The sequence below is a fragment of the Erinaceus europaeus genome, chromosome 3 (genome assembly GCF_950295315.1).
Source record: "Erinaceus europaeus chromosome 3, mEriEur2.1, whole genome shotgun sequence".
Taxonomy (NCBI): Eukaryota; Metazoa; Chordata; class Mammalia; order Eulipotyphla; family Erinaceidae; genus Erinaceus; species Erinaceus europaeus.
This window is the reverse complement of record NC_080164.1, coordinates 153,501,968-153,520,910: the sequence shown is the minus strand read 5'-3', so window position 1 is coordinate 153,520,910 and position 18,943 is coordinate 153,501,968. Positions and strand designations below refer to the sequence as shown.

The window sequence follows — 18,943 nt, the reverse complement described above, 5'->3', positions numbered from 1 at the left end:
AAAGCAAAAACAAAACTAGCCTCGGGTTTATAGTTTGAAGGATTTAACCACCCTTCACCCCAATCCCAATCCCAACCTGGTCTCGGTGAATAGTCACTGCTACATTCTTTTGTCTTTAATTGGGCCAAAACATAGTTTTACAAATACTTTTATTCTGTGGTCTGGGAGACAGCATAGTGGATAAAGCACTGGGCTCTCAAGTATGTGATGCCAAGTTCAACCCTTGGCAGCACATGGACTCTCTCTTCCTCATATATCTCTCATGAATCAACAAGTAACATTTTTTTAAAAAGCAAAACAAAACAAATACCTTTATTTTGCTAAGGACCCAGGCCTAGAGCTAAGCAGAACTGGTCAATGAAGGTTTAGGATTAAGTCCTCTAAGACCTATAGTCTCTTCACTCCTTATCATTTTATTTTATTATTTTCCAAAGCACAGCTCAGCTCACTTATGGTGGCTCAGGGGACTGAACCTGGGACTTTGAAGCCTCAGGCATTACAGTTTCTTTGCATAACTATCATACTATCTCCCCCACTTTATTATCATTTTATCGTAAAAAAAATGTTTCTGGTAAAGTTTCTCTGCCATTTTCTGTGTGTGTCATATGATAATTTCATGTTCCCTAACTGTACATGTCCACCTTACCCCCCACAAATATGCATGTTTTTATAGACTTTTATATTACCATACCTTGACCTGGCATAAAACCAGACTTTCATTTCCTCTTTTTTGAAGCTTACTCTACAGTCTACAGTGTCTAGACATGTTTCCTGACTTAAGTTATTTTCAAGTCAATAAACACCTTTCTATTCAGCTGTTTTTATGATTTTTGAGGACAAGCCAGCCTCAAAAAAAAAAAAAATACAATACAGATCACAGTGGGAAAGGAAGCACTGAGGGTCCCCATGTGACAGGAAGTAAAAGAAGTCAAATTAGAAGATGCAAAAAGGTTGCAGCCTTTCTTAAGTACCCAAACCTAATGAGAGTTCCAGACTCCTGGATTTCTTGAACACACCCCCTCCCCATCTGGTTATTAAAGCAGATTGTAAATGTGAAGAAATGCATCATATGTCATCATGTGCCCATCACATGCCATGTGCTCTTCTTGTTTACATAGTTCATGTTATTGACACCCACAGTCCTCCTTGACTTTTCTCCCTTTCCTTATGTCTCCTTTCGCCTTTTTTCCCACCTTTACTTCCCATCACTGAGCCAATCGGGCCCTCCTCAATTGCTATCGGCCTGTGCGCCGCTATGTTCCATCGCTGGGGAGCCAGAGACGACCCGAATTGCCCCTGCGGCTACAGACAGACTATGACCCACATAATCAACGACTGCCACCTCTCCAGATTCAAAGGAGGTCTCGAAACTTTACATCAGGCTCAACCTGACGCTGTTGACTGGCTACGGAAGAAGGGCAAACGCTAGAAGAAGAACTGAGCCAATCAACAAGAGACACCAAGTACTTCTACATACCAGGCACTGCTTTAAGTACCTCCTACATAAAACAGAGTCCAAGACTGAATTAGATAGAGTCCTTGCCAAAATAATTTATTCAAAGTTTTGCTTACAAAGTTTTTAGTTTAAACTCAATGCAGCTTCACTCCTATCTCCACTTCAGCATGGTCTAAATTGCTCCAGCAAGGAGTACAATTGCAAAATATTCCAGCAAACTCACTCTGATTATTTCGAGATAGTTTAATATATATACTAACATAAAAGAAACACCTTTTGTTGAGTTGTCAAAATGTCTACATCAAACAGTTTTACAACCTAGATACTGCAGCTTTGGGAGGACATTTCTTACATCCATATTTCCTCCTTGAAGCTGATGAGGGATTGAGCATTTCTTGCCTATCAATGAATTTACAGCACATTTCCAAGTGATACACACAAAACAGGCACTCAATAAACATCTGTTGATGTGGCTGAAGAAGTAGTTCATAAGGTACAAGATTTGCTTTCATAAGGCCAAGGATATGATCCCTAAGACCACATATGCCAGAGTGATGCTCTGGTATCCCCCCTCCCCTGCTCTCTCTCATCCTCCCTCCTCTCCTCTACCTCCTCTAAATAGATAGAATATAGTTTGAAAAGAATAAATATCTATTGAGTGAATGAATAGTTGAGATTATGGTTATCTACCATTTTCCTGATTCCAACTCCTGAAGATTTTTGCTCCAATTATTTGGATTATTTGTTAAAAGTCAGACCCACTGGTAACAGCTTTGGAGTCAGCTCAATCCCCAAATCAAATCCCTAGCCACTTACTAGCAGAATAAATCGGAGTAAGTTTTCTAAATACTCCCTACCCTACTGTTCCTATCTATGAAACAGAGATAATACTACCTGGTTTGTGTGCTTTCCATGGTACTTGTGAGATTTGCAAACAATTTATGTACAGGACCAGGCAAAAACCCACCAAATGCATTCTAAATGAAAGAATAAATTGCTATTCCATCCCGTAGTTCCAGATCAAAATGTAACCATCAAAATCTAATTCGCCAAAGCTGATCTTCATGCAAACAACAGATCCGCATCAGGAGCTATCATACACAACTGGAGCCTGCCTGCTGCTGAACATCAAAGGAAGAGTTTAACATCTGCTTTCAAATGCAGGAAAACAACAGTTAGTGCACAGGGAAGGGCAGAGGTGTGCAATCTGTTTTTATTTTAGGAACCAATGTATCTAAGTATGAAAGGATTATAAGCTTGTAGCAAACAAACTTGTTTGTTTATTTACTTATTTATTTTTTAAGGATCCCATAGTCAGGGAGAGTGACCCTGGAAATGCTTTTGGATTATAGCATCCTCTCTCTCTCTCTCTCTCTCTCCCTTCCTTCCTTCCTTTCCTTTGGGGTAAATTTTATAATGGTTAATATTCTTCATTTTCATTTTATGGGGAGCAGTAGATGATTTACATTACCATTGTTGACACATGGGTACAGTTTTTCATCTCCCCATGGTGTATCTGTAGAATACTCTCACCCCCAAATTAGGAACTTTTCTATTAAAATACATTAAGGCCTCAAGGCCTTTTTTACCTCCTCCCAACTCCTCCAGAGTCTTTTATTCTGGAGCAGTACACCCACCCGGTTTAATTTTCACTTTGTGTTTTCCTTTGAGAGTTACAGCATTTTCTGATAGCTCCTGCTTTTCACCATCAAGGACACATAGGCCAATTCTTAAAGTGCACAACAAAGAGGTCACAAACTACAAGAACAGTATCTGATCTGGAGAGTCATTTTATCCAACTTCCTCGCTCTTGCAGCAATCTAACACAGAAAAACCCAGAAGAGGGCGGGGGAGATGGCATAATGGTTATGCAAACAGACTCTCATGCCTGAGGCTCCTATGTCTCAGGTTCAATCCCCGGCACCACCATAAGCCAGAGCTGAGCAATGCTCTGGTGTTTCTCTCTGTGTCTCTCTCCCTCTCTCTCTGCATTTCTCTCAAAAATAAAATAAATTAAAGAAAGAAAGAAAGAAAACCCCAGGAAGGAATTAACATTGCAAATCTATATGTAACTTCACATGCACCAAAGAAAATACAGCTGTGAGCTCCAGTGGCGCAATCGGTTAGCGCGTGGTACTTATACAGAAAAACAGCTGTAATCAACAAGCACACACTGGTTTCCTACTGCAGATGAATGTTCTGACAGCCACTCTGTTGCTGCTCAGCTTTCCCACCAGGCCCAGCAGTGGCCGAAGGGGATAAGAAGCTCCCTCATGCCCTCTTTCCTGTGCACCTGAACTCACTCTCCACTGGGACTGAGAGCTATTTATGGGCCCTAGTCTTCCTCCTTGCAAGCAACAGTGGCACAGAACCTCCCCCCAGCGTGTGTTTTTCTTCCTCACAGCTCTCCCCAGAAGATGGAAAAGGAAAGAAACACCAGAGTTCTTCTAACCCCAGAAGTAATGCTGGTCTCCAGTAACATTTTTCCATTTCCTTAAGAGCCATAATTTCCAACTCTCCTCAGGTATAGAGAACTCAGAGCTTAGAGCTCACCAAAGTAGATATAGCACTTCATTACCTGAGAATGTGAACTCCTGTTTGAAAGCAGCAGAGCCATCCCGATAACTGTGTTATACCTAATTATTCAAGGCTATATTTACTTATTCATTTGGTGCAAGCCTATGTGGAACCTTCTATTTTCTAAATGTTCAAAACCAGAAGTAAGTTACAAACATCCTTTTGTGCACATAAATACTCATCTACAGCATCAGTTTTCATAAGCAGGACCTTTAGGTCATGGTTGCTCTGTTTAGCTTATTGTTTCTGAACAAAAGTCCTACAGATGCCTTATTTTTATAACAAAGTCGCAAAGGGAATATTTTGGTATAATAGATGGAAAATATTTCACTGGAGACCATATTAAATTTTAAACAGATGCTAAATTATTTGGAAAGCAGTTTAAGTAGCTTGTTTTTGGGGGGTTACATTATAGCTCCTGTCTAAATACCACAGCAAATATTTGGATCCTGAAGTTCCAAGAATTAATCACTTGACCCTTTCACTCCATCTCTGTGGACAGATTAGTGATTTCCACATAATCCTCTTTCAAATATTTTTCCAAGATGTAATAGCAATTACGCCTTTTTAAAGATTTTAACTTTTTTATGGGAATACAAGACTACAGAATTCAAATAAATGGTTCATTTTTTTCTTTTAAGTCCACTGACAACAGTTCTTTGTCATGGCAAATATTTCACTGTCACATAAATTGTTTTTGCTGAAGTATTTCAAAAGTCCTTGTCTTCAACGGATTAATATTTCTGAAGAGTTGACAGTCCTTAGAAATCAAATTTGTGCTGTGTGTTTACTGTATATTCATGTGTAAATGTAATGTGCTTTTAGCACAAATATTTTGCTCAAATTTGAATAAGTATAATAATTAAAGCTGTTACTTTATTATTATTATTAATTTTTTTTATTGCCACCAGGGTTATTGCTAGGGCTCAGTGCCAGCACTTCTAATTCACCACTCCCTGCTGCCACTTTTTCTTTTTTTCTTAATTGGATAGGACAAAGAGAAATTGAGAGGGAGATGAGAAAAGAAGAACATGCAGACCTGCTTTATCACTTTTGAAGTGGACTCCTGTCAGTGGGGAGCAGGGGCTCAAACCCAGGTCCTTGCACTTGGTAACAAATGTGCTTAACCTGGTGAGCTAATGCCCACCCCCCCACCCCATTACATTATTATAATTATAAAAAATTTTGAGGAAATATACCAAAATCTGATCTATTTAGTGCTCCCATGGCACTTCTATGGCAAAGCTTGTCTGTCTCTTGTTTTAGACAAGTTTCAACCAAGTCATTTGTATCTTCAGAAAACAGGAGCTAACAGACAGAAAAAAATTAGAAAACTGTCTAGTAATTTAATGGATGAGCAGTTCTTATTGTCAATAATATTGTTTCTACAACATACCAGAAAAGAGGTAGGCAGGGGTACGTGTTTGAGAGTTTTGTTTACATTCATATGGGTCATTTATACATTCAAATATTGTTTTAAGAAAGTAGATTAATAATACCAGGATGTGAGACTTAATTGTATGAACCTAATCTTTTTTTTTTTTTTTTTTCTAAAAGATAGTAAAACCAGGCAAACAAAATATCTTACCTGGGCAGGAGCCTGCTTAGCCATGCCTGTGACTCCGATTCCAGCCTAGCTACCACCACTCATGTGTCTTTCTCTTGCTCCCTCTAGCTCTATCTGAAAAAGTTCATCCAGAGTGGTGAAGTCCCAAAGACAACAACAACAACAACAACAAAATGGCAGCCCACTCATATAGGTGTCTCAATTAGAACACCTTAGAGTAGTTCAAAAAAGTTATAAAATTAGGGACCAGGCAGTGGTGCACCCGGTTAAGCACACAGAGTACTAATAAGCACAAGGACCTATGCAAGGATCTGGGTTCAAGCCCCCAGCTCCCACCTGCAGGGAAAATGTGTCACAAGCAGCAAAGCAGGTCTATAGGTGTCTATCTTTTTCTCTTCCTCTCTGTCTCCTCCTCCCTTCTCAATTTCTCTCTGTCAGGTCCAATAAATATCGTAGTTCAGGTACTGAGCCCTAGTGATAACTCTGGAGGCAAAAAAAAAAAAAGTTAAGAGATGTAATAATTCTTTGAAAATCAAGCTACCCTTAGGACTTATTACATGGTTGCCTTTCCAGACAAATATCAAATGGATTTCAGTCTAAAAATTCAGAACCAAAGGGCAGGGCAGTAGTGCACCGGGTTAAACGCACACAATACAACCCCCACAGGGATCCAGGTTGGAGCGCGCCCCACCCTCACTCCCACCTGCAGGGGGGTCGCTTCACAAGCAGTGATTTTCTCTGTCTTATCAAACAATAACAGCAGCTACAACAACAATGGACAAAAGATGGCTGCCAGGAGCAGTGTATTTGTAGTGCAGGGACCGAGCCCCAGAGATAACCCTGGTGGCAGTAAGTAAGTAAGTAAATAATTCTGAACCAAAGTACCTAGAAATTAAAAATACCCATAGTTTTTTAAAAACTGTATCATTACTTTCTCCCCTTTAAAGTGTAATTCATATGTTACTCACCTGATAAAAGATTTTTCTTTTTTTTAAATTTTTTTATATTTATTTTCCCTCTTGTTGCCCTTGTTTTTGTTGTTGTTGTTGTAGTTGTTGTTATTGATGTTGTTGTTAGATAGGACAGAGAGAAATGGAGAGAGGAGGGGAAGACAGAGGGGGCAAGAAAGACACCTGCAAACCTGCACCACCTGTGAAGCGACTCCCCTGCAGGTGGGGGAGCTGGGAGCTCGAACTGGGATCCTTATGCCAGCCCTTGTGCTTGGCGCCACTTGCGCTTAACCCGACAGAGAAGGGGAGAGAAAGATAGACACCTGCAGGCCTGCTTCACCGCCTGTGAAGCGACTCCCCTGCAGGTGGGGAGCCGGGGGCTCGAACCGAGATCCTTACGCCGGTCCCTGCGCTTTGCGCCACCGCCCGACCCCCAAAAGATTTTTCTAACCATGAGAACTCAGTTTATGAAACTTTAAAAAAAAATGGCACATGCAGAAAGTAATCCTAATCTATTAGAAGATTTTTTTTTTAAAGGTCTTCTGGGTCCTTTTCTACAAAACCTCAGAGCATATAAAACTTGCCAATCTAATTCCACTTCGGGTGGCACACTTCCTAACAAAGCCACAGGACCTAGACATAGATCAGGGCCCGTGATGTAGGGCACATATGTGCATGTATCCATTAATTAGGGGAAAACATATACCTTAAAGTAAAAGTGCACAATAGTCTACAGTGACTCAATCAGTGAAGCAAGCAAGTAGAAAGACCTAAAAAAGACACCATAAAGTACTTAATCAAATAGTTTCTACTTAGACCTAGACATCCTCCTCACCTCTTCCTGTTTCACTTCCCTCCATCAATCCAAGGCTAACCTTGTCAGATAAAGTAAGGATTACAAAAGCTGGGTAAGGGCAAGAGTCCAGTACACTTTAATGATGGCTCTTTTGGTCACTACCAGGCTATCCCATTATCCAGGGCCCTAGTCAGGGGATCCTGGGATTTCCACATAGATACGATGGGCCTAGACCTCTAATTGATCCCTCTCCCAACTGTCATGGGACATCTCCATCAGGAACATCATGGACAACAATGGTAGGGACTGTCCCAGTCTCTGAAGGGAGACACTCAAGGAAGACTGGTCCTGAAACGAGTGTAGCCTAAAATGTTCATAACTGTGGTCATGGGATGCAAACTCAGACCAACAGGGATACAGAGATTACACAGGCTTCTGTGCTAAGTATGGATAGACATGGGTCCCAGATCAGATCGATGTGGGTTACAGTTAATGGTATTTATATACTTTCCCCATATTTGGGAGCTACTCTCTGCCCTGATCCAGCTTTCTATTCCCAACTATTGACACCATCTCTCCAGACAATACCTTTAACCCACCTGAATGTTAGCTTATTGGAGCAGGCAAAAATTAGTAAAGTCATGGGCCTGGAATATATCTAAATTAGACTTTATAGCTTTTTCCAACAAGAAGACCCCAAACCTCATCTGCTATATTCTTTTCTTAGGTTCCATATTATTAAACAATTTATTCTGCTTTATATCTTAATGCTTTTCAGTCACCAAGTTTCAGATGCTACCATGACACCAACCTGACTTCACTGGACAGACAACCTCACCAGTGTGTCCTGTCCACCTCTCCAGAGCCCTGTTCCACTAGGAAAAAATAGAAACAGGCTGGGAGTATGGTTCAACCTGCTAATGCCCATGTCTAGCAGAGAAGCAACTAGAGAAGCCAGACCTCCCACCTTCCGCACTCCATAATGATCCTGGGCCCATGCTTCCAGAGGGATAAAGAATAGGAAAGGTTTCATGGGAGGGGATGGGATCCGGAGGTGGGGATTTTATGAAATTGTACCCCTTTTATCCTATGGTCTTGTCCATCATTATTAAATCAATCAACAGGAAAAGGGGAGGGCGCAGACAGTGGCACACCTGGTTAAGTGCATACATTATAGTATGCAAGGCCGGAATTCAAGCCCCTGGTCCCCACCTGCAGGAGGATCACTTAACAAGTGGTAAGGCAGGGCTGTAGGTGTCTCTCTGTCTCTTTCTCTATCTTCTACTCCCCTCTCAACTTCTCTCTGTCTCTATTCAACAATAAAAAAAAATAATAAAATTTATCAAGGGTATATAGCATAATGGTTATGCAAAGAGACTCTCATGGAGGGGGCGGGCAGTAGTACAGCAGGTTAAGCGCACATGGTGTATAGCATAAGGATCCTGGTTTGAAATCCTGGAGGCAAAAATAAAAACAAAGACTCTCATGCCTGAGGCTCTAAAGTACCAAGTTCAATCCTCCTCACCACGATAAGCCAGAGCTGAACAGTGCTCTGGTAAAATAATAATAATAATAAATTAAATAAATAAAATTGTGGTCCGGGAGGTGGTGCACAATGGATAAAGCAATGGACTCTCATGTATGAGGTCCTGAGTTCAATCTCTGGCAGCACATGTACCAGAGTGATGTCTGGTTCTTTCTCTCTCTCTCTTCTTATCTTTCTCATGAACAAATAAATAAATAAAATTTAAAAGTAATAATCTCTTTAAAAAAAAACACTTGCTAATCTTCTTATTTTTAACCAAAGCACTGCTCAGTTCTAGTTTATGATGATGCAGGGGACTGGAACCTCAAGCAGAAGAGTATCTTTTCATAACCATTATGCTATCTACCTTATCACCACCCCACTAAAACTTGCTAATCCAGGAATGAAAAGAGGAAAAAAAAAATAAGAGACACAAACCCACCTAACTCTCTTAGAGACATATTACAGGGCACAATAAGCAAGGAAGAAGTTTACTTACTTTCCTCAGGTTTTTGATACGAAGCGCAGAAGGAAAGCTCCCTTTTCCACAAAGTCTCTTAGTTAATAGCAACGACTCAATGAGTTCAGACAGCCCAAATATATCTAGAAATTGTATAGAGACCAAAAAAAAAAAAAAGGGGGTAAAATTCAAAATTCAAAGTCAAATGAGATACTAAAAATTGAAACGCCTCATTGCTATTCAGAGTAGCCTTACATAATTAAAATACAGATATTATTGAAATGCCTAAATGATAAGTTATGGTAGCTATTTTGTCTTTAGAACAACAGTAACAAGACATGCTCACTCTGGATTGTATTTTGATCTGCTGTCTTATTAAACTTCATCAAGAAGAAACCAGCAAGGCTTCTTGGTAACTATTCATAGTAAAAATGTCCTTCTCGGGGAGTCAGAAAAAGCAACTGAGGGAGACTGACTTCTAATTATAATCACTTAAGAAGCCAGGTCTTTGGAACCACACTTGCCTGCCCCATCTTACAAAGATGAACTCATCTCACAAACACAGAAGTGGTGGTAAACAAAATTGAACAATAACAATTTAAAGAAAACCATCAGCATAGGTGAAGGGCTTTATTTGGTGTGACAGCACAGGAACTTTGAGGATGGGTATAGTAAGATAGTAAGTTGTATACACACACACATACACATACACACATACACACACACATACACACATACATACACACACATATACACATACACACATACACACACACATATATGAAGCTATAGTCCTAAAATCTCATAATAAACCAATAACAAATTTGTTTTTAAAAATCATCAATGGATTTTAAAAGTTCAGACATACTAATTTTCTATATTTTCTTTCTCTCTCTTTGCCACTAGGGTTATCACTCGGTCTTAGTAAGTGCACAAAAAATTCACTGCTCTCAATGGCCATTTTCCCCTTTTTCTTTCTTTTACTTGACAGGTCAGAGAGAAATTGAGAGGGAAAGGGAGACAGAGAGAGAAAAAGAGGCAACTATTAACAATGCTTCACTTAACAAAAAGCTTCTCCCTGCAAGTGGGAACCAGAGGCTTGAACCAAAGTTTTTGTGCATGGTAACATGTGTGTTTAACTGAGTATGCTACCACCAGACAATGGAGACATATTAAGTACACTGCAGTTTTGCAGATGGGAATAAGAAAGCCATGCTAACTTTTCCTAATAAAACTGAAAATTCTCTTTTATAATTTTATAAAACTTATTATAATTCTGCATTATAATAATCTCACTGAAAATATGAGTCACTTCCCCCAAAAACCTTGTGGTAATCCATTAGTAATATTTAAAAGTTTGAGGAAGGGAAACAAATGCCTCAGGTAAACCATCACATAAAGCCTGTGAGACTCTCCCATTCTAAACCTCATGATAGATGAAGCCCAATTAAACTCATCTAAAGGCCACAAGAAACTGGAACAACAGTCAGAGGCAGAAAGCACCACTAGAGGAGGTCATCAGAACTGAAAAAATTAAAGACACCACCCCCGCCGTGTGTCCAACACCAGTAGTATTAGTTATGCTTACTCTTCTAACATTAACAGTTGACTTCTGTGCTAGGTTCTTCTCTAAGTATCCATGTACATTAACTCTATGTGGGATGAGGGAAAGCAGAATATTCTCCAGATGTCACTGTATAACCATGCAGGACTACTGTAACATTTGTGTTTAATTTACGGTTGACATAGTAGGGAGCAATCTAATCATAACTCAAATTTCACATTGATTTATGCATGGTCTCACTGCAAGAAACACTAGGCAATCACACAAGATTGTACTCAGAAGGAACACAGCTGCATAAAGATACAGAGAATGCACACAGTCTATGCCTCACACATGCACCAACCATCTGTTTCCAGGTACCTCAACTTCCCTTCCAATTTCAGGTATCCCTCGCAACATGTCACAACTCACAAACTGCAACTCTTCCAAAAAACAAATCACTAGAAAATGTCAGGACTTTGGTAAGGTGTCACATCTACTCTCCTCTTTATTTGTTTAACTACTTAAGATACAAAAATTAGTAAAGTCATGGGCCCATTCCCATTTTATAGCTAAAATAGACTTCCTAACTTCTTCCAACATGAAGATTCCTGATTATTAAACAATTTGTTCTGCTTTATATATTAATGCTTTTCAGCCACCAACTTGCAGATACTACCATGATGGAACTTGACCTCACCAATGTACTGTATATCTCAAATTGTAGCAGAAATGTTTGTGTGATGCTTGTGAGGTAAGCCAGAAGAGGCTAAATTGAGCTTTTCATTATGAGAAAGCAACACACATATTATAAATTTGGAAAGCTTCTCATTACAACTTTTTCAATTACCAAGTATGAATCATATGGGTCAATTTCAGTTACATGAAAATCTTACTTATGAGACATGTCCTTATGTTATTATACAAGACTCAAATGTATTCTTTAAAAAAGAGTCCAAGATGTGCATAAAGCTACTCGAAAAGAAGTTTTCAATTATAAGAAAAGTCATCTTAAAATGACTTTTAAAAAAAGTCATCTTAAAATGACAGTTGAAAATATATAAACATCTAACAGTGGATAAACAGTTATTTACTCTATAAAATATTTAGCAAAATGGAAAACAGTGTTGAAGCCATGTTCACTGGTGTTGTTAAAATTCGGAGCTCCAGCAGGCCGGGCTAGCGTCGTGGCGGTAGACAGAGACTCACGGACACACGGCTGGGCAGGGAAGCTGTATTTCTTTATTCAGAAACAACGATTCATAAAATAACCCAAACTAATCACCAAACAGAACTCTCCTGCCTCCTTCCCCCGCAGCGGCGCCAAGAACTCTTGAACTCTGGGACTCTGGAACTCTCTCGGGGTTCCTTGGGGCGGGGACATGCGGGCCCGCAAAACTAGCAGGACTGAACCAATTTTCTTGGCAGGGGGAGAGCTAGAACAAACCAATGTAAAGCATACAATACACTGGGAATATTTCACACACATCTTGGAAAGAAGAGTATGGCCCGACCAGCTTTATCACTATTAATAAAGAAGAAACAATGCAGCCATGTTCCCAAGGTCCCATCCATCAGAAAGTTTCACTGAGTGGATCTGCTGGTATTTAAGGAAACTTCAGGTGTACTTGTCCATATAGTGGCTGTCATTCTACTGACTGGACTCACATGTGAAATTAAAATGAAAATAAATGCCTTAGTTTTAGTCTTTCCTAGTTATGCATACTTTAAAAATAACTGAGACCATACTGGAACTCAGTTTCCACAATAAGAAGCCCTGTGGGTGGATCCCTGACTCCGTCTGCCAGAACCGGTACCCATCCTGACCCAGAGTAAGCTCAGTACTGCTAACATTCAGGCTGAGGCCCCAGCTACATATCTGATCTGCAAATAAAGTCACCCACAGAAATCTATTGACTACTGAACACTTGCAACCTGGAGTTTCTGTTACCCACATTCAAGCACACACCACTGGGCTGATTTGAGGTCTCCATGGAGAATAAAATATAATGAGAAAACTACCTACAATATTGGAATAAGACAGTAAATAGAAGAAAAGCCTAAATTCAACAGAGTTGCATAAAGTTCATAAAGGGACTATCAAACTGTGGGTCTAAGTGTGCTCAGTGAATGAGAAGCTCAATGGAAAAAAAGTAATACGATCAGGGAAAGTATGAGAGAAGTCATAACAGAAACTGGAGATTAAGAATACAGTAGCTGAGCTATAAAAAATTACAGTATAGAGATCCAGAAGAAAAAAAGAAGCCAAGAAACAAAGTGGTGAGCTACAAAATAGGGATGAAGAAGTCATCAAGAAACCCTCTAGAGTAAGAAGAAAAATGAACCAAAGTAAATGAAGAAACTCTGGGAAAAGCTATGTGACAACATCAAGAAGAACAACATTCCTACTACAGGAATGACAAAATGCCAGAGATCAAAGATAGGGTTTTGTTTGTTTGTTTGTTTGTTTTTGTTTTGTTTTCTTCTTGTTACTCTTTTGACTAGAGCACTGCTCAATTTTAATTGATGATGGTGCTAGGGATTAAAGCTAGTACCTCATCTGATAATGATCAATGTTGTACCTGATGGAAATGACCAGTGACTGTGGTGAGAGGGATCTCTCGGAGGTCTAGGCCCATCATGTCTGTGTGAAAATCCCTGGGCTCCCTGACTAGGGCCCCAGGTGATGGGGTAGCCTGGTAATGACTAAAGAGTCATCATTTCGCTTCACAGGCAGTGAAGCAGGACTGTAGGTGTCTATCTTTCTCTTCCCCTCTCTGTCTTCCCCTCCTCTCTCCATTTCTCGCTGTCCTAACAATGACATCAATAACAACAATAATAACTACAACAACAATAAAAAGCAACAAGGGCAACAAAAGGGAAAATAAATTAAAAAATATATATATATATAAAGAAAGGCTTACTAAATAAAATAATTATAAATTTTTAAAAAAAAAAGAATCATTATTAAAGTATGCAGGTCTCTTGCCCTTATTCAACTTTTGTAGTCCTTACTTTGTCTGACAAGGTTAGCTTTGGAGTGACTAAAGGAAGTGTAATAGGAAATTGGTGAGGAAAGTATCTAGATCTAAGTAGAAACTATTTCACTAGGTACTTTGTGGTGTCTTTTTAGGTCTTTCTACTTGCTTGCTCCATTTATTGACTTACTGCGAACTATATATTATGCACCTTTGCTGTAGTAACATATTTAAGAGATGTGAAATGATATTAAAAACTTTCATAGTCATGTAAACTAAGTTTGCATTAAAGCAAAATACGCTTTTAAATATTTTATTTATATTAAGTTTAGATAGAGAGAAAGAGTTTCTGAGAGAAAGACCAGAGCACTGATCAGCTCTGGCTTATGGTGGTGCTGGGTTTTGTGTCTTTGGCATGAAAGTCTTTTTTGCATAATCACTATGTGTCTCCCCAACCCAATAAATAAAAGTTTTAATGAAATTTTGTTCTGAATAAGGAAAGTGTATTCTGAATAGAGCTCCTTTCAAATAAGATCAAGATTAAAGACATAAAACAAGCAATGAATTTGGGCATAGGGATGGACCTTTGTCTCATGTGGGAAGTCTTAAGTGAAAGGGAAGGAAAGAGCAACTGGCCTTTCAAAGAACTCACTTATATCAGAAATTGCCAAACAACAATAAAGTTCGACTATGAAAGAGATGCACTTGCCAAAAATGATGACTCCATAGTCATATGAATCTGCTTGCTTCAATCCCCTACACTGGCAGCACATAATGACTAACCGGAGAGGATGCTCACAAGTTAAAGCCCAGTGCGGGACAATTCAGTTGCTATACACCTGAGTTCACTCACCTCTGCTTGCTTATCAAAACATTTACATAAAGTGTCCCTGTCCATTTTCAGTTCACCCTTCCTGGTACAATACACACCCACCGATAAGTATTTTGCTGTGAAGCCATTGCTTTATTACGACTCTCCAGTGTCAAAAATATACTGATAATTACAGATAAATGTGTGTGTTATGTATAGTTTTGTTTCATTAAATTATAATGCATCTATATCCTGTTGTAGAAATGTAGAGTTGAGGTAGACTCTGTTTTCTGTTTTGCTCTGTGCTTTTATGTCCAACAATGCCGACTTCAAAGAGAAACAAACAAAAACAAAACCCTTATGTTTCAAATTTGCTTTAGTATTTTTGGATTTCCATAGATCCTTTATCAAATGAAAACAAAAGCCACGAACTTCATGTTTTGTTTTGTTTTAGCAGGACAGAAACTGCCAATAAACATTTTAATAATAGCACTATATATAACAAGAGGCCATATGGGGTATATTAAATTCCAGAAAAATCAGTTCAAGTTCAAGACTCCCCTCAGAGACTATCAGTTAGTTGATCTAATACAAGTTTATTACATTGGAAAAATAACTCATGGGGCGGGGGGGAGTAGGGCAGTAGCACAGCAGGTTAAGCGCACATGGCGCCAAGCGCAAGGACCAGCTTAAGGATCCCGGTTTGAGCCCCTGGCTCCCTACCTGCAAGGGGATCATTTCACAACTGGTGAAGCAGGTCTGCAGGTGTCTGTCTTTCTCTCCCCCCTCTGTCTGCCACTCCTCTTTCCATTTCTCTCTGTCCTATCCAACAACAATGACAGCAATAACAACAATAATAATAGCCACAACAACGATAAACAACAAGGGCATCAAAAGGAAAAAAATAGCCTCCAGGAGCAATGGAATAAAAAAAAGATATTCTAAAATAAAGAAAGGAAGAAAGAAAGAAAAAGGAAAATAACTCTAAATTCTTGGTTTCTATATTTCACAAGTTGCTGCTAAAATACGGCATACCTATACCTTTAATAATTTGCAAACAAATATTACAATCAGGTAATCAATTACTCTGTTGAGTTATGAGTATTCAAACTAAAAACTATAAAACCTATTTTTTAAAAGAAGAAATATAGAAACATTTATCTGTACATACCTCCCACTGACTGAAAGTAAAGAGCACTCAGGAACTCTCAGTGTGAAAACTACAGTTTGACTTGCTTAAAAATTAGCATATGTATAGCTCAGGGGAATATAATCCTTACATGAAAAAAAAAGCAACCAATTTTCAAGGTCTACCTAGAAACCAAGCAGGAATTATTTTCTCATGCTCTCACTCCCCAGTCAGAATGCCGGCATAACCTTAAATTCATCTCTGGCACCATTATCACTTCCCTTTTTGTACCACTGAATCATTTCCAGTTTAAAATCCAATGACCTCCCCTTACAGTGACCACCCCCCCCCTCACTTGTCCATGGCTGCCAACATCTAAATTCTCAAAGCCTCCACGAAAATAATTTTAGCAGAAGCTAGGGTTGGGGAGAATTTTAAAAAGTAATGACATTTAGCTTTCTGTGGATTATATGAATTTTGAAAGGAATGTTTGGATACGAGATTTTAGTTTCTTAATACCTTAGTTCGTTGGAGAAATAGCTGGGCACAGACTATAGTAAGGTTAAGTATATGATAAATCTAGAACATTTCACTATGCCAGAGAGCAAGGAAATGCTCACATAATTTATTTAGACATGACAGGAGGACATAAGTCCTGCCTTAGCAGGCTTCCCACTGGCAAAACCAGAGACCATTTGAATAGCAAAAAGAATGATTCTGATAAGGTATAACATTTAATTTTCAAAAGAACCATAAATCTTCAGACAGTCATGAAAATGAAGTTGTCCTTTAAAAAGCATGCAGCTAATAAACGCCAAAGGAGTAACAGAAATAGAAAATTCCACTTTGCAACCACCCAGGCAATAATTGATTCAGCCAAGGATCATTAATGGACACTAAAACCATCAGGGAACAGGCTGTTGTGGAACAGGATCCTCGCAGAGTCTCACAGGTGCACGCAGCAGATTGTTTGCCACTTACCTAGGGGGAAACGGTAGCTTTATAATGGAAAGCTACCAGATGATGGTGGGTACAATCAATTATAGGACAATGGAATCACATGTGTCTCCAAAATGACTACATAGCATGTTTGTCAAAATGCTTAATCTGTATCTAATCATTGGTAATGAAAAGACAAATTCAAAGATAACTTTATTGCAATCTTCTAAGATGTCACTGCCAAGAATGAAAACAAAACAGACAGGGCCACTGTTCTAGATTATAGGAAATTAAAGTCACAAAATTCAACAAATGGCAGTTGATGGGGTAGAGGTGGTATCTTATGAAATATATTACAGGAATAATTGGGGGAGTCTTTCTACGTGTTAGATCATATTTCTTGGTGATCAAGGAATCATAGTTTATGTGGGAGAATATTTTTTCTTTATTGGGAGATTAATGGTTTACAGTCAACAATAAAATACAGTAGTTTGTACATGTGTAACATTTCTCAACTTTCCACATAACAATCTAACCCTCCACTTAGGTCCTCCTCTGCCATCATGTTCAAGAACCTGAACACTTCTGCCCCCACCCCACCCCAATCCTTTAGTTTGGTGCAATACACCAAAACCAGTTCAAGTTCTGCTTTGTGTTTTCCCTTCTGTTCTTCTATTTTCAACTACTGTCTATAAGTGAGATCATCCCATATTCATCCTTCTCTTTCTAGCTTATCTCACTTAACATGATGCCTTCACGCTCCAGCCAAAATGAGACGAAGAAGGCAAAGTCACCATTTTTAGTATTCCATTGTGTATATATAACACAAGCTACTCAGCCACTCATCTGTTGTTGGACATCTAGGTTGCTTCCAGATTTGGCTATTACAAATTGTGCTTCTATGAACATAGCTATACACATATCTTTTTAGATGGGTGTGTCTGGTTCCTTAGGAGAGGAATTGCAGGGTCATAGCCTAGGTCCATTCTGAGAGTGGGAGAATATTCTTGTGTTCAGTCAACACATATTGTCATATTTAAGGCTAAAAGGCCATGATTTCTCTAACTCAAAAATGAACAAAAACGTGTGTGTGTGTGTGTGTGTGTGTGTGTGTACAGACAAAGAAAAAATAGAAAGAAAAAGTAGAAACAAAGCAATTCTGGCAAAATATTAGCACTTTATGTGATAGACTATACCTAACCTATAAAACCCAGTAACCATGACTACATATATATACACCATATAAAAAGAGACTATAAAGGATATTACGGTTGAAAGGAAACTGGCATATAGCCCACAGGTGTTAGACTATTTAGGTCAACTTCAACTCATTTTCCCTTCTGAAGCAATGATCATTGCTAGGGACAGGAAGACTGAGAAAGAGAACTATGAGAGGATGGCAGTAAGTAACAATCAACAACAAAAAAGTTTAGTTCTCTTCTAGCCATTTGGAGGAAGAGATATGTCTCAATGTTTAAAAAGTTCAAGGATTGCAGGTAGACAGCATAATGGTTATGCAAAGAGACTCTCATGCCTGAGGCTACAAAGTCTCAGACTGAATCACCCACACCACCATCAGCAAGAGTTGAGCAGTGCTTTGGTAGTAAATAAATAAATAAATGAATAAATAAATAAATAAACAAATGTTCAAGGACTATCCTGGTTATCTTTGATGATGGATGTGGTGTGGAGCTATACACTGTAATCTTACAATCCTGTGACCTACTATTAGTCACATTTTTTCTAAAAGTTAAAAAAATAATAATAATAAAATAAAAGACTCAAAGGCGTGGCTCCCCAACCTGCAGGAGGGGAGAAGATTTGCCAGCAATGAAGCAGTGCTGCAGGTGTTTCTCCTTCTCCCTTTCTATCTCCCCCTTCCCTTTCCATTTCTCTCTGTTCCTTTCAAGAAAAAAAAGAAAGGAAAGAAGAAAAAGAAAGGGGGGAGGGAGGGGAAATGTCCACCCAGAGAGGTGGATTTGTCAGCCAGCACTAAGCCCCAGTAAGAATCTTAGCGGCGGTAAAATAAATCAATAAATGAATAAATAAGGGGGCCCTCTGGGGACACACCTGGTTAAGTGCACACATTACAGTCTGCAAGGACCCAGGTTCAAGCCCCTGGTCCCCACCTGCAGGGGGAAAGTTTCATAAGTAGGGCAGCAGGTGTCTCTCTGTCTCTTTCCCTCTCTATCTCCCCCTCTCCTCTCAATTT

At 39.1% G+C, this 18,943-nt stretch overlaps 1 protein-coding gene across 11 annotated transcripts in view; it reads right to left on the bottom strand.

The window, feature by feature from the left end:
* APBB2 (amyloid beta precursor protein binding family B member 2) overlaps positions 1–18,943 on the bottom strand; it is a 420,468-nt gene that overhangs the window by 290,872 nt on the left and 110,653 nt on the right. For 2 of the 11 annotated variants that reach the window (XM_060188173.1, XM_060188175.1), the window contains exon 3: positions 9,371–9,474. The exons of the other annotated variants lie outside the window; for them this stretch is intronic. The gene's annotated coding sequence lies outside the window, so the exon portion shown is untranslated. The remainder of the gene's footprint in view (positions 1–9,370; positions 9,475–18,943) is intronic. 11 annotated transcript variants of the gene reach the window in all.